Consider the following 13,939-nt stretch of genomic DNA (forward strand, 5'->3'; position numbering starts at 1 on the left):
ATGGCACCCTGCCTCAGCCCCGGCATCACCCTTCATTCATCCCCCGATGAGCCTTGCCCTGTTGTTCCGACCTATACGACGCCGTGCAGCGCTCGTAAATCCCAACACGCATGCATCAACCAAAATTACATATTTGCTCTCAGCGATGAATTTGACACGGCTGATAGTATTATGATGCTCGTCAGAATAAAAAAAAAAGACCACTTTCTTATCCATTTTCTTGTTTTCATCCCCATTTGCACACCATTTTTTTAAAATATTATTTTAGTGTTTTAGTTCATTCATCATTATTTTAGATTGTATTATTAATTTTGCAATGTTTTCATATTTTGCTGTTTTTCCGTAATACTTGTGCACCATAAATGCATCAGTGCTGTGGAAAGGGGAAAGTAATGGTGTATTAATTAATTTGTACCGCAAAAAAAATCTAATCTATGGGGATTAGTCGGGATTCCCATTGTTCAAAACTCCCGTGTCATCAAAATGAAAATTTCCCACAAATTTATGCATAAATCAAAACAAATCTTTGACATGGTTCAGGTTTAACATCGACGCTGTTTGCTCCGACGAGAACAAATGAACACTGCAGCTCGTCCCGCACTTGGTGTTTGATCTGTCTTCCTTGCGCAGATAATAATAACATTTCTTTTATTTAAGTTTACCTGAGAGATCTTTGGTGGGAGGGTATATAAATATAGATATAGGTGTGTGTGCGTGTGTGTCCTTGGATGTGTGCTGAGTTGTGGTCTTGAGAATCAATCAATACACGAGAATCGTGTGAGGAGGTCACGGAAACGTGCACCTTTCTCGTTTTTTTTTTTTCTTCTGTTGAACGCACTCAGAAAATTGATTGGCAAATGATAACCATATTTGACCGTGGAGAGTTGAAGGCTAAAAAGAAAAGAAAAAAAAACGTGCCGAGTGTGCGTGACTTCAAATTAATTGTGATGACTGTACTTTGATTGTGTGTGGATTATAAAAAAAAAAAAAAAGTAATGCACAACTCTGATTAGAGGAACACATTCCATTTGGAGTTAGTGTCATTTCACACAGAGGCGCTGATGAGCAAACTTAAATGATGAATTGAATTACGAACGCGGGAGGGTTTTGGGATGTTAACCTTAATACACCACATTCAGCGCTGAAGCTCATAAATATTGATTGGATTTTGGAATTTTGCGGCTGGTGTGATCTTAGAAAAACATTGTCGTGTTTTCTCACTATGCTAAGAGAAGCTTTGTCCGATTTTCCCGGGTCCGGTGATCACATTTGACCCGATTAAACGGATGGGATCCAAAACAAAAGCAGCTCGGCATCCAATCTCCTTTCTTTGTTCTCTAAATGAAAAAGGATACGTTGCGTCGGAGCAGGCTGGGAAAAGGCGGAGCGGCCTGCCATGCTTTTCTTCGCCGTGTTGCGCGGACAACATAAATCATGCAGCGTGGCCACGTATCAGTGATGGACGACCAGAAAAAGAAGTAGGCCAGTCGACATCGCTTGTGATCTGCCGCTTCATACTGGATCCAAGTCACCGAGGTTGGAGATATATATTTAGTACCCCCCCCCCATCCCCTCCGAGTCCTTCCACCTCGCCTAGTGCCAGTCGATGTCAGAGTAAATTTGCAACATCCATTATGGAGACATGACATTCGGGCATGTGGACAAAGACGAGTCGGGCGAGACTGCTTTCAAAGTGAAATAGTGAGAAGGATGTGATCGAGGAAGTCCAAGGATGATTTCAAACTACTCCTGTAACATTTCTGAGCAAAATAATGATAAAAAAAAAACGATACCGGTACAAGTATCTGATACCGATACCAAGTATCGATACCACTCTTGAGACCACCTCCCCTAAGAAAAAAATTTGTTTCATAAAAATAAAAGATAATTTTAAAGATCTATAGTATTTGTTTCCCATTCTTCCTATTTTGAGTATCTACTTCCTGGTGGCAAAATGGCCACAAGAGGGCGGTAATCAATTCAGTCCGTAATTACTAGACCTGAACTTCGTCCAGTTTGCGTGTTTAGAACCCAGAAGAGAAGAAACAACTCTCGCAGAGTTTGTTGTGATTCTTCTGAACAACTTGCGAACTGAATCGTGTTCATCGTGGCCGCACCTAACTACTGTTAACGATTCTTTTCCCGCCAACCACCAAGATCTTCCAGAAAGGCCATTGGACGTCAGAAAAGTGAAAATAGAAGACAATGGAGTTGATTAAGCTTCAACACAAAACGAGATTTTTAAGCCTTACCATAGTGCACGAGCGTCTTTTGTGTCAAACCCGTCAACGTTATTTAAAGCGACAACAGACGAAACGCTATTCTGGGAGGCGTCCTCACCTGGGAAGGCTTCAATACTCGCAAGAACTCTATGACTCATTTCGTCTTTGTTTGACACGACTGAGACTCAAGTGTTTTTAACACCGCGCAACAGGGAAGGTTTTTTTTTTTCTTTTTCTTTATTCCAGTTGTTGTCACCACCGCAACTGAGTCTAGACATTTCTTTCCTTTAAGTGGGTGTTTTCAGAAGTAAGAGGTGTCAGATTACCTCGCCTTACCCCCCCCAAAAAAAACACACAAAAAAAACGTTCTCCTTGCAAGTCTTTGTGATTGAATCATTGAAAAATATCAGTCGGAATTATTATGGAAAGATTTGCCAGACGGAAAACGATTGTGTTGAAATGCGTGACAATTTCTAATAGCACGTCGATTTACTTCGAGCTTTCGAGACGGGCCGTAGGCAACGGTCTAAGCGGAGGGGATTTCTGACAGGCGTATTCTTAGGCTTGCACTAATTCCACCTCCACCGGTGTGCCTAAATACTATGTCGCCTTTCTTCGGCAGGCATTTCAAGAGGGCGAGAGGAATCCACTCCATATTATTTGTTTATTATTTATTCATCACTCTTATTTATTCATTGTTTGTGCCTTCTTGTTTTTATTTTTTGTGTTGTTTACTTGTATGTATATTGTGTACTATGTCTTGTCACTGTGAGATAGTGGGAACGTAATTTCGATTTCTTTGTGTGTCTTGGCATGTGAAGAAATCGACAAAGCAGACTGACTTTTTTTATATTTCCGTCGACTTTACCCACAAAAGGTTTTATAGCTAACATTTGGGTTATCATCTACACTTGAGTTTGATTCAAAAATATTGATTGGTTTAGAATGACAATAAATTCAAATGTATTTAATATTATATATTTAATAAAATATTTTTTTAAATATTTAAAAAAGAAAATATTTTTAAAAAATAGATACAAGAAGAAGCCACAAAAGGATCTTTAAAGTCTTTCCTCTCATTCATCCCAGCCAACTGCAGTTCAACACATCACAAATCTTCTATTTTGCTGCCATTTTTTTTTTTTTCCACTCCCTTCGGACGCAACCCCCCGAGCCAAGCCTCATGACTCAGAGGAAGTTGGCAGCGAGAAGCTTCGTCTTTATCACTTCCTCATCAGACACAAGCGCCCCTGCCGGCCTCGGCTTCAGCTCCTCTGCGGGCCGGCATCCAAAGATGCCTGTTTTAGCTGCCCCGATTGAGAGCCTGGTGGCCTCATTAAAGCTGGACATGCGGCCACAAAATCTTAACCCCCAAAAGACCAAACCTCGAGGCTAGAATTTAAGCTTCCAAGACAGACCAAAACAGTAACTGGATTTCGTGCATCTTCTGCACTCTCAAATTAAAAATGTTTATCCGATATATCGATTAATTGCAAACAAACCAAAAAATCTGATCGATAATGAAAATAATTACTTTTATGTACATACATGTGTGGATTAAAAAAAAAAAACTTTAAAAAAAACAACTTTATAGCCACGATAACTAGATGATGAATTGAGCATTCAATTCAGTAATACTATCATCTACCACTAGAGGGAGCTCGATTACCACTTGCGTTACACATACTGCAGTTTCTGCTGCAACACATCATTCCCAGTAGTCGTAACCCTGCGAGAGCTCGTTACATTTTCGGTTAATTTGTCTCCTGTTCAGACCGCTCTCTGACCTTTCAAATGTCCTGGCATTTACATTGTGCTTATCCGAAAAAGGCAGCCAAAAACATAACACCGGGGACACGCTGAATTATTGATGCGGGAAGCAAGCGAGCCACAACAGCGGACCCTACCTCGTATTTTATACCTGGTCCGTTTCGCTTTCTTGGCTTATCCAACAACGTGGGCTTTTCATGTCATTGAATTAACCGCCACCCCCCCCCCCCCGCCCCATCCGCCTTTTGTTTTGCCTGCTGCTCACGTCGTCATGAAGTCCCAACGGAATACGTTTGGTGTGAGCGGATGCTCGTCATTGTCATTCAGCCAGAGACAGACGGCGTACTTAACAAGCCAAAGCTCGTTAGATTAATTTCTATTTTCCTCTCGCCCAGCTCCGCTCCGCGTCTGACTAGAAACACGCCGACGTGTCTTATCGAGGCTTTTTGAGCCGACATCATTCCGCCAATAATAACAGCATTAGAGCCATTGTTAGCGTGGCGCGCCGTCACAGCCATGCCGCCTCCGGGTCACCTATTTTTACTGCCTTACCACGTTGGTGGACCAGCCAAGGCTGCTCGGAAAAATATGCAAAAATGATTATTATCATTATGAAAAACTGTGTGTTAAGACTGCATGGGCGTTTGTATCCATTTATTTACAATGCGTCTCACAGCACAGAAGTTGTTTACGTTCACGTTTAACTAGTTCCGTATGCGGCAAGCAACGTGTACGCAACTCTGCTGGAGTTCTCGCCGATTTGATGTTTTTATTCGCACTGACTTCACACTGTTGCTACAAATTCACTCCAATACAAAATCTGACAACACATATAAAGCCAAACAACATCTCTCCCATTTCTGTATCAAAAGTGGAGCAGACGCTCCATGTTGACCGCTTGATCCTTCTTGTTACAGCCTTTGAAACGCATGGAAGGAGCAGAAAAGTGCACATTTTCCTGTTTGGACGATTATAAAGTCACCGTCGATGCTTGTAACGGAGCCCGGCGGACATGAGCGATTCGCTCCTGCGAAACCAAATGGATGATGTGAGCCAGAAGGTCGACGCAGCGCTTGCAGTAACTTGCGAGACAGCAAAACCGCTCGCTACTAGAAAGAATTTATGATCTCGTACGTGAACGACACAAGTAGTCAAGAAAGATTCATGTGACATAAAAAGACACCATTCAATAATTGTATCAACATGAAATCACATTTTACAAAGACTCTTGAATACACAGCTAGGCTATAATGCTAACAACTTTACAAAATGGCCGCCACCATGAACGGTCAAAACGAGCTAACAGAAGCCAAACTAAAATCTTTCACTACTGACATGTCATGTCAAGAAAATCACCGATTGATTCGAGTTTTTTTATTATTATTATTTTTACGACTAGTACACTGAATTGTTTTACTAGTGAGCACAAAGAAGGTACTAGTAAATGTACTTCAAGCGCTCACACATATCTCAAGTTTCTACCCGGTTTAATTTCCCATCGGTAGAATTTTTGACTTCCCTCTCAGATGACAGTGAGGTGTATGTGTAATTAAAACGAACCATCTCTTGCTCATGGACTCCTGAAATCACACCCTTAATTGCTTTCCTCATTAAAAAACATGCCTTGTGTCTTTGTGACGTGCGCAACATTCAATTCAATTACCGTCGTCGCCACACATGCACCTAATCATACCTTCATTTAATTTTTTTTTTTTTTAATCAATACAGTCGGGTCATTTAGTGGCTACGGAGATTAGCGTTCTCTAATGGGGGGTTATACAATTCACCGCATTTATTTTACCTTAATCCGAAGGTTCTAACACGAAAGTTGGCAAAGTAACGTCGACACGTGTTTCCCGCCTCAAGGCCGTATTATCCGGGTGTTTTGGTTGTTATGGCAACCTGTGCTTTACAAAAGTATACACGACTTTCATACATCACACGTAGCAGCACTTGAACTGCACAAAGCGTCGTTAGTGAACAAGGGGATTTCACTTCCATTTTTATATGAACAATCTTTTCTCAGGAAATTATTTCTTCATTGCTAACCAAGCCACATTATGGGGGTCTTGATCGTAATTTACGAGTCCAATCACCACTAACACCAGCAACCTCCTTGTTATTATGTCTGGATTGTTATGGAATTTAATTACTGCTATTGAATCAGATGGAAAGATTTTTTTAGGACTCGAATTGTTCTCCAGACAGGATGTTGAGGAAAACGCGACTCTCCGACATTCAATACGACCTTGAGGAATTAAAATGTTAAAATCGGTTATATAATTCCCACATCTCCATTATTTCTTTTTTTAACATGTCAAGTGCAAGGCCAGACAGGACGTTGCGTATTGAATCAAAAGTGTTGGGACAGGTGTTAGCTGGATAGCTGATAGATGACCTCGCTTTTTAAGGAGGGCTTGTCTCTCCGGATCACGGCGCGACGGTTTGAAACGGCGCTGAATATTTGATGGACCCAGCACAACCATCGTATAAATACAAGCGGGGTAATTAACCAACAGATGAACTGCTCTGATTTCATACATAATACGTTCTTGTTTTTAGGATTTTGGATGGAAGTGGATTTCAAATGGGTTTCTTATAACGACGTGAGGGAAATTCGGGAGTTCATGAGCCTTTTAAAAGGAATTGAGTCACGCTCTTGGGTGTAATTTCAATGTCTACCTCTAGATGGCGACATACTTATTTCATTTGAGATGGTGTAAATTTTAAACAGGAAGAACAGTTAAAAATATGATTAAATATTTAGTTGCGTGCATACAGGGTTGATGTTGTGCTAATGCGTTTTAAAAAAAAATCTGCACAAAATGGCCGACTGGTTCGATTACCTAGTGGCCTGAAGTGGAATAACACCACCAAGCATCATTGGACTAGCATTGGCTGTCACAGAGCAGCAAAGTTACACCCTTATTTAATTTAGTAGCCCCACTTTTGAGTAAGTCTCAACATTTTTTGAGGAGCGCCGTAATATTCTCCTTCATGGTTTCGAAAGGGGCGCACTTGCCACTTGAATTGTCACTCTGGCCTATATTACATTCCAATTCAACCCAGACGTGTCTCAAAATGACATCCGGCTGGGAGAAAAAAAAAAAAAAAATCATATTCCTTTCACTGCAGGCAGATAATCCTCCAAACAATCCCATCTATTCTCTTCCAGCCTCGTATTACATTCAGGTAATTGTGCTGTTTTTTTAGATGAGTTCCCAATCTGCTAATTAATTTAAAAAAAAAAAAAGCTCAGCCATGAAAGAGCTGTCTGCTTTTACGTTTCATGCTTCAAGTGACATCATTTCAATGTTTTTGCTCTCAAATGACACTATTAAAAGATGCCTAATGGCGGTGATGAGAGAAAATAACACTTGGAATCAGAAGATGATTCCAAATGATGAAAAATATCAAATATGCGCCGGCGAACAGATTGGATATACTCGCTATTCAAAAAAATCATGGAATCAAAAAATGGCCACTTGGACTTGCGATGTCATTCCATTCGGAGAAAGTCAGACTGAACTATCTGCAGTTTTTTGAAAAGTATCGAAGAAAAGAAAGTCAAATAATCACAAGTTTCCACGTGATCTCACTCTTCAACTCTGTTGATCGTCACGTCGCCGCTGACATTCACTGCTTAAATGAATCTACAGAGAATTGGCCTTCTCCTAACCCTAACCCTTCTCCTTGTCTGGGCCTCAGCCAAATCATCAATCATGTCAGATCATCATTGTGCCGTTCCTTCTTGTGTTGCACGTGTCTTGACTTTCTCAAACGTGAAAGCAACAAAATGAAAATGGTTCTGTGCGGTTTTGTGGTGTTTGCAGTTTGATTTGAATTGGGCTCCAAATAGTGCAACATAGGCAAATTTCAGGAATTTTTTTATTATTATTATTATTATTTCTTGAGGACACCCAAAGATTTTGGCACAAATCCCAGTAAGGCTATGAAGTGGTACTCGGGTCACGGGTCCCGCTGACAAATCCGCCCACAACAGAATGTCTTCCACACGCAAGAATAAGCACACAGTCAGGAAAATCCTTTCAGCAAGATACGACTGTGAAAGTATGGCAACCACTGGCGGAGCTAGGAAGGGGGCAGGGGGGGCACTGCCCCCGCAGATAATTGATTTGGCTATTTTCAGGATTTTTTTTTTGAGAATTTCCACCTGTCTCCAGTAGGTGGCCATTTATCTGCATTCTTTGAATGTTGAATTTGTTGAAAGCAAAAGTTTCCCTTAATTTATACTCCAATAGTTGTCTCAAGTCAAAAAGAGGAATAACAATCTCCGCCATCGTGTCCCGCCCTCGACTCGCCACCTTTAGTGTACGTTGGGTTGATTGCAGGTTGAATAATGTATTTGTTTGTGGTCCACCGCTTCATTTCCCCGCTCCATTTCTCTTTATTTATTCAACATAATAGCATCCTATATGAGGTGTCAACACTGAGGCCGTCACAATGCATTATGCAACAACTTTTTGGGAAATCGTAGGCTTCTCTCGTCTCTCCGCCGCGTACGGACGTTTTATTATTTCCTTTTCCAGGAGTCCGCAAACATGCGAGCACACACTTTCCGTTTGCACGCGTTATCATGCGACACAGAGCCACTTTGCTAGCTCAGCTAACACAGCGGGACGGACAAAGAGGTCCGCGGAACTCTCTAAATTATCCAGCTGCCCCTGGCTCGGTACAGCTGCCCTCTGTGCGCCGCGCTCATTTATAATAAAAGCCATGTGACGAGCTGCTAGCGCGCGCGGACTTTTCCCAGCGCTCGACTGGACCAGTTGTCCCCTCCGCCCATTAAAGATGGCCGTCTGCCGCCACCCAGTTGTGTCGCCGGTGGTGTGAAAATTAATTCAGCAGCTCATTGCGTATTAACACTGCAAAATGAGATAAAGCGATTAGGGGGATACAATTGGCGCGCACACACATGGACACACACAAACAAACAAACTGTAGCTGTGGGACTTTAACTTTAGGAAGCACTACAAGAGGGAAATGAGTTTAGTTTGCGTAATGAATTCGATTCTTAAATGTTGCTACGTTGTTGCTCGGTAGAATAATTATTGTGAAAGAAAAATACAAGGTGTCTCCTTAAATATTTCACAAAATGGAGCTTAAAATTCAAAACGGCCTCTCGTCATTTTTTAATCACTTTTTTTTTAATCTTTCTGTGCCCCCGGCCGGCACACCTTCTTGCACTCTTCCATATCCACTTCACGACTTTAATTGATAGCGCCACACACCATTAGTGCCATTCTTCTGCTTTGCTGGCTGCTTTTAAATGGTTTTCCAGCTGATGATTCATCATAGTTATACATTCAACCTTTACTGTCAATTCTTTCAAGTTTCATCTGATTCTTCGCTTTACTTTGGAGCCTGCTTGGTTGTTTGAATGATGCGACCGTAACATTCGGAACAGACGAGATGATACGAGCCATGCTAAAGCCGATTTATGGTAGCAGAAGACTAAAGTTGCATAACAGTTTGGCAGATAACACTTGTAAATATTCTTCCCCAAAAGAGGCTTCAAGCTGTGTTTTTGACTCTCTCAGCAGGTTACTGTGAAAGTAAAACTCAAAACAAAGCGAGCAGAGCTGGCATGTTGTGTATTTGAAACAACCGCGTAGCCTCCGCTAGCTTAACGCTACAATGTGAAATTCCATGGGCTAACAGTTAGCATTTACGGGGCGTCGTTGGTACCGTTTAGGCAACAGAAACACAAATGGTGCAGCAACATGTAGACAGATCATATAACAATGAGATAATATGAATTTAAAATTACAATATTTTTTATTCTATTTAATTGACATTATTGTGTGCTTTTACAAAGTACAATAATGTAAGGTAATATTGTTCTAGGCAAATATTGTAAATTTTTTTCGATGCATTTTTAGAAGACATTATTTGAGTTTCTATTCATTTCACTGAAGGAAGATTGATTGAATTGAAAAGTATTTGTTATTAGTTCCTTTTTACACAACAGAGAATAGGGAGCAAAGCAATTTGTCCTTTTAACGCCCAACAGTTTTCCATAAAAGCTGATAAGCAAATTGGCACGGCAGCCCCAAAGTGGTTGCATTCGACAATGGCGGTCGGCACCTTTTCAGACGGGTGGGCGCATCTCTTCATGATGACATGATTGTAGCGGCTTCCAACACCAATTTAAACGTCGGGTCCACTTAAGAACAAACAGTTTGTTTTTAACTGGGCCTGAAAGGAAGAGAAGAGCCAATTATTTACATTGATAGTGTTTGGAAAGTGACTTCATTGCATTTCTCTTGAGGTCGTCTTTGTTTTTGCCTGCCTCTAATTGGGCTTTAACATCTACAGTTTATGCACTCATTTGTTTTTTTAAGCGAGTCGTCGGAATTGTAAATTATATCGAAACCTGATAAATAGCTTGACTTCAAAGAAAACAGACTGATTTGCTTTCCATTATCATTTTATAATTGGAGTTCTTCGGAAGTCGACGCGCGTCACAGATCTACAAATCAACGGTGAAAGTTTAAAGTGAGACGGTGTCTCGTACAAGGTCGACAGGGGGTTTCATATTTTGTGTTGGGATGGAGTGTATCGAAGTACTGCGTGGGTTAACTGTCAGGCGGATGCCCGCACACAAGCACGAGGGTGGGCCAGCTCAATGCCCGCTAAGTCGTCTTAACTTTCCACATCCACCCCCCGCCGGGTCGTGAGGGTCACATGCTCTTTGATGCATTGTCTGGCAAAATAGCAGCCTCCTCCTTGCGTTAGGCAAACTGTCAAACGGGGCCGAAATATTCGGAGGCGCTCTGCAGCTCCTTCTGAGTTGTAAAAGATGGATGAGTGGGGCGGTGTGAAGTGGGGGAACGACTAATGGAAGCTGTAGACTCCTGACTCAACAGATGCACACTTTAGTCCAAAGTATTTGGACAGGGTCAATCAGTCATTTCAAAACTTTTTTTAATAACTACGCAGGCAATGTGGTGTCCCAATACTTTTGTCCGTCTCTGACCCTTCGTGTCTCCTTTCGTCCTCTCTCAGCTTCACCTCGTCTCGCATCGTGATTCCAACTCTGATCCCCCCACAGTGACTCCTTGAGGGATGCGAATGGGTTTAAACTTTGATTAACCCTAATTCGAGCATGCAAAGTCCAATTCAGTGAATAATTACCGTCAACGATTATCTTGATTTTGGTGATGTTGGGCGGAGTCAAGGTTGGCTGGCCGAGTTAAAATGTTAGCGTGTTGAGTGGCGGCGTCAGGTCAGCTAATTTTATTAATAATTTAATTGTATTTAATTTTGTTCAATAATGCCATTGAAAGGTGACAAACAACTATATTTCCTTCTCCCTGCATGGCGGATGTCACATTTGTTTTCTTTTGATGACAATACAATCAAAAGCACTTCTTGGACGTGGGGAGTAAGAAAATTAATCAACACCTCCAAACAGAGCAGCGTAGCACATACGTGGGACTCCGCAGGCGATGTGGTTCAGTAACGAGCACATTGTCATACCACGATAGCCACATAATCGTTCTGTAATGGCACGATTACCTTAAGGTCAAAGGTGACGCCAACCATGGAGAAGTGGATGATGCGGGTCACTTGCTAGCACACATGAATGGAAGCGAATACTGAATCAGGGCATCTACCTGGAAACACAATCGGCATTGAAATGTCTTTTGATTCCAGCAAATGAGTATTTGTTTGTCTGGCGCCATCTAGTGATATACAGTGGAATTACACCCAAAATCAACAAGAGGTGAAAAATGAAAAAAATCTTGTTCAACCCCCTAAGCTGAATTGCAAAAAATATTTTCTATGCTTTCTATGAAGACAAGTTTGATGTTCATTTTCAGGGTTTTCCAACCTATTCATTGCTTTAATTAAATTGCTTTCTCTAAATCGATTCATTAAGATGCAAACAAGGAAAGTTCATCTGGCTAATGAGCGCTTGTGCAAAATTCCATTCAAAATGCCGAGGGAACGAACGAGGGTGTTTACATGTCCATCTAATCTGAGCTAAAAGTTCTCCGTCTTGATTTAACAAACACAAATACTAATTCCCTGGTAGTGTCAATCAAAATGGACGATCATTATTTTCATCAAGGCAGAATTATCGAGCCCTTGTATCTTGTTATATTTCGATAACTGGCTGTAGCAGGGAAATGACATTTCCTAAATCGTCTTCCATCTAATTCCAGTTTTGTGGTAAATTGCATTTTTTAATTCAAGATGTCATTTAAGAATTGCCAAGAAATTGAATCGTGACGACCATCACGACGGAGTCAAAAAAAAAAACATTAAATGCCATTAGATTGAAAATAGCTTTTGAGAGTTTTCCTTAGAACTTTGCGATGGCTGCCGGCGAGCTTTCACGTGCCGTTTGAATTGCTGCACAATAATCGCTGGCTTCACCTTCATCTGGGACTTGACATCTTTGTGGGATTTTTTTTTTTTTTTTTTGTATTGATGCACTAAGTGCACACAGACTCTACCTCGCTTTTCTGAAATTCTCCTGCTGTGTGCCGATAGGAAAAAGCCTCTTTTCCCATCCAATATTTAATACGAGAACATAACACACACACGGAAGCAGCGTACGTTGCACACATATCGCCTCGGTTGTGCAGGAGTGATGTTTACCGGAGAGGACTCGGACAAGGAGGATTAGCACTCTGTCACTTAAGCTCTACTTCTGCTTTGGGACGAGTCAACCTTTGCCCTTCGCCTGATAAGACTGAAGGAGGAAGCTTTGCAAGCATGATGCTAACTGCTAACATGCTACATGCGCTCATGAACGCGGAGCCGTTATGGCCTGGCAAAGCGATTGATATAGCTTATGTGGAATTGAATTGAACATTTGACCTGAGCTTCTTGAGTGGGATTCATAATTTTCTGGATGTTCAGGAGAGGACAAATGACATTAAAATGTCTTTCAAGTTAATGTGAATATTGTGAGGATAGCTCGGACAACTGTTTGGAGTTACTTTGAATGAATTGATTGAATTATTTAAATTTTATTTATTTCATTATTTACTAAATTTGGATTCAAACTTATTCTCGGAAGAAATATCGAATCGATCGTTCATGAGCAATCGAGGAAACGCCTTATTTTGGCAGGCTTGAGCAAGGGCGATGTGCTAGCAGAATAAAAAAAAGATAAGAAAAGCCGAAGAAACAGGGAGCGAAGGGCGGGTTCCCACAGAGGAGGTTTTGCGAGGTGTGATGCAAGGGATTGGATCTTTCAAACGTTAATCGCTTCACTACCCAAAGGGGAAGACTCCCGACTCTTGACTCCCCGCCCTTCAGAAACAGTCTGGCGGCGGGTTGAAATGTAAACGAGGCGCATGGATCAGAGACCGGCCCATGCATGTGCTCACGTCTCCATGCCGTGTACTTGTTGGACTGAATCACGACAAGAGAGCAACAATTGCCTCTGAAGTGTTTTAAGCTTGAACATATAAGCCCTGTCGTCATGGTAACAAAAGCCTAAAAAAAATACGAGGTATACGACCGAAAAAAAAAAGAATACCTTGACCATTAAGGACTGAGCCTTTCATTCACAAACCGCATGTGGTCCTCGACCCAAGATGCCCTACAGGAAAATAGAAACAAGTCCTTCTCTCTATGTGGTCCTATTCAAAAGAACCCGAGGCACATTTCATCATTCATTCATCACGTCTCTTATCGTTTTTACAGAGTGAGGAGCAAGCAAGCACGTGAATTTTTTTTTTTGGGTGGGGACAAACTGAATTATTCATTGGCCTAATTATAGCCGAGACTCGTTATCGTAGTGGACTCCGATTCAGAAGTCGTTTTTCAATAAATAGACAATAATTGGGCCCAGTGAAAGATTTGCATGGAGAACCAGATCATTTCTTCTCCGCATATCTTTAAGTGAAGATGACATGCAATATTTTCTCTTCATGGCTTTTAAACTTGTCACGAAATGGACGTCA

General features: G+C 41.4%; 1 protein-coding gene and 1 long non-coding RNA gene across 4 annotated transcripts in view; one reads left to right on the plus strand and one right to left on the minus strand.

Moving 5' to 3' along the window:
- rtn4rl1b (reticulon 4 receptor-like 1b) overlaps window positions 1-13,939 on the plus strand; it is a 68,466-nt gene that overhangs the window by 27,179 nt on the left and 27,348 nt on the right. The window lies entirely within an intron of this gene.
- LOC133155546 (uncharacterized) overlaps window positions 1-13,939 on the minus strand; it is a 69,912-nt gene that overhangs the window by 26,934 nt on the left and 29,039 nt on the right. For all 3 annotated transcript variants that reach the window (XR_009714691.1, XR_009714689.1, XR_009714690.1), the window contains exons 2-3: window positions 11,535-11,632; window positions 10,101-10,211 (exon numbers count right to left, since the gene is read on the minus strand). This is a non-coding gene — a long non-coding RNA (uncharacterized LOC133155546). The remainder of the gene's footprint in view (window positions 1-10,100; window positions 10,212-11,534; window positions 11,633-13,939) is intronic.

Source organism: Syngnathus typhle, linkage group LG6, assembly GCF_033458585.1.
Source record: "Syngnathus typhle isolate RoL2023-S1 ecotype Sweden linkage group LG6, RoL_Styp_1.0, whole genome shotgun sequence".
NCBI classification, from domain to species: Eukaryota; Metazoa; Chordata; class Actinopteri; order Syngnathiformes; family Syngnathidae; genus Syngnathus; species Syngnathus typhle.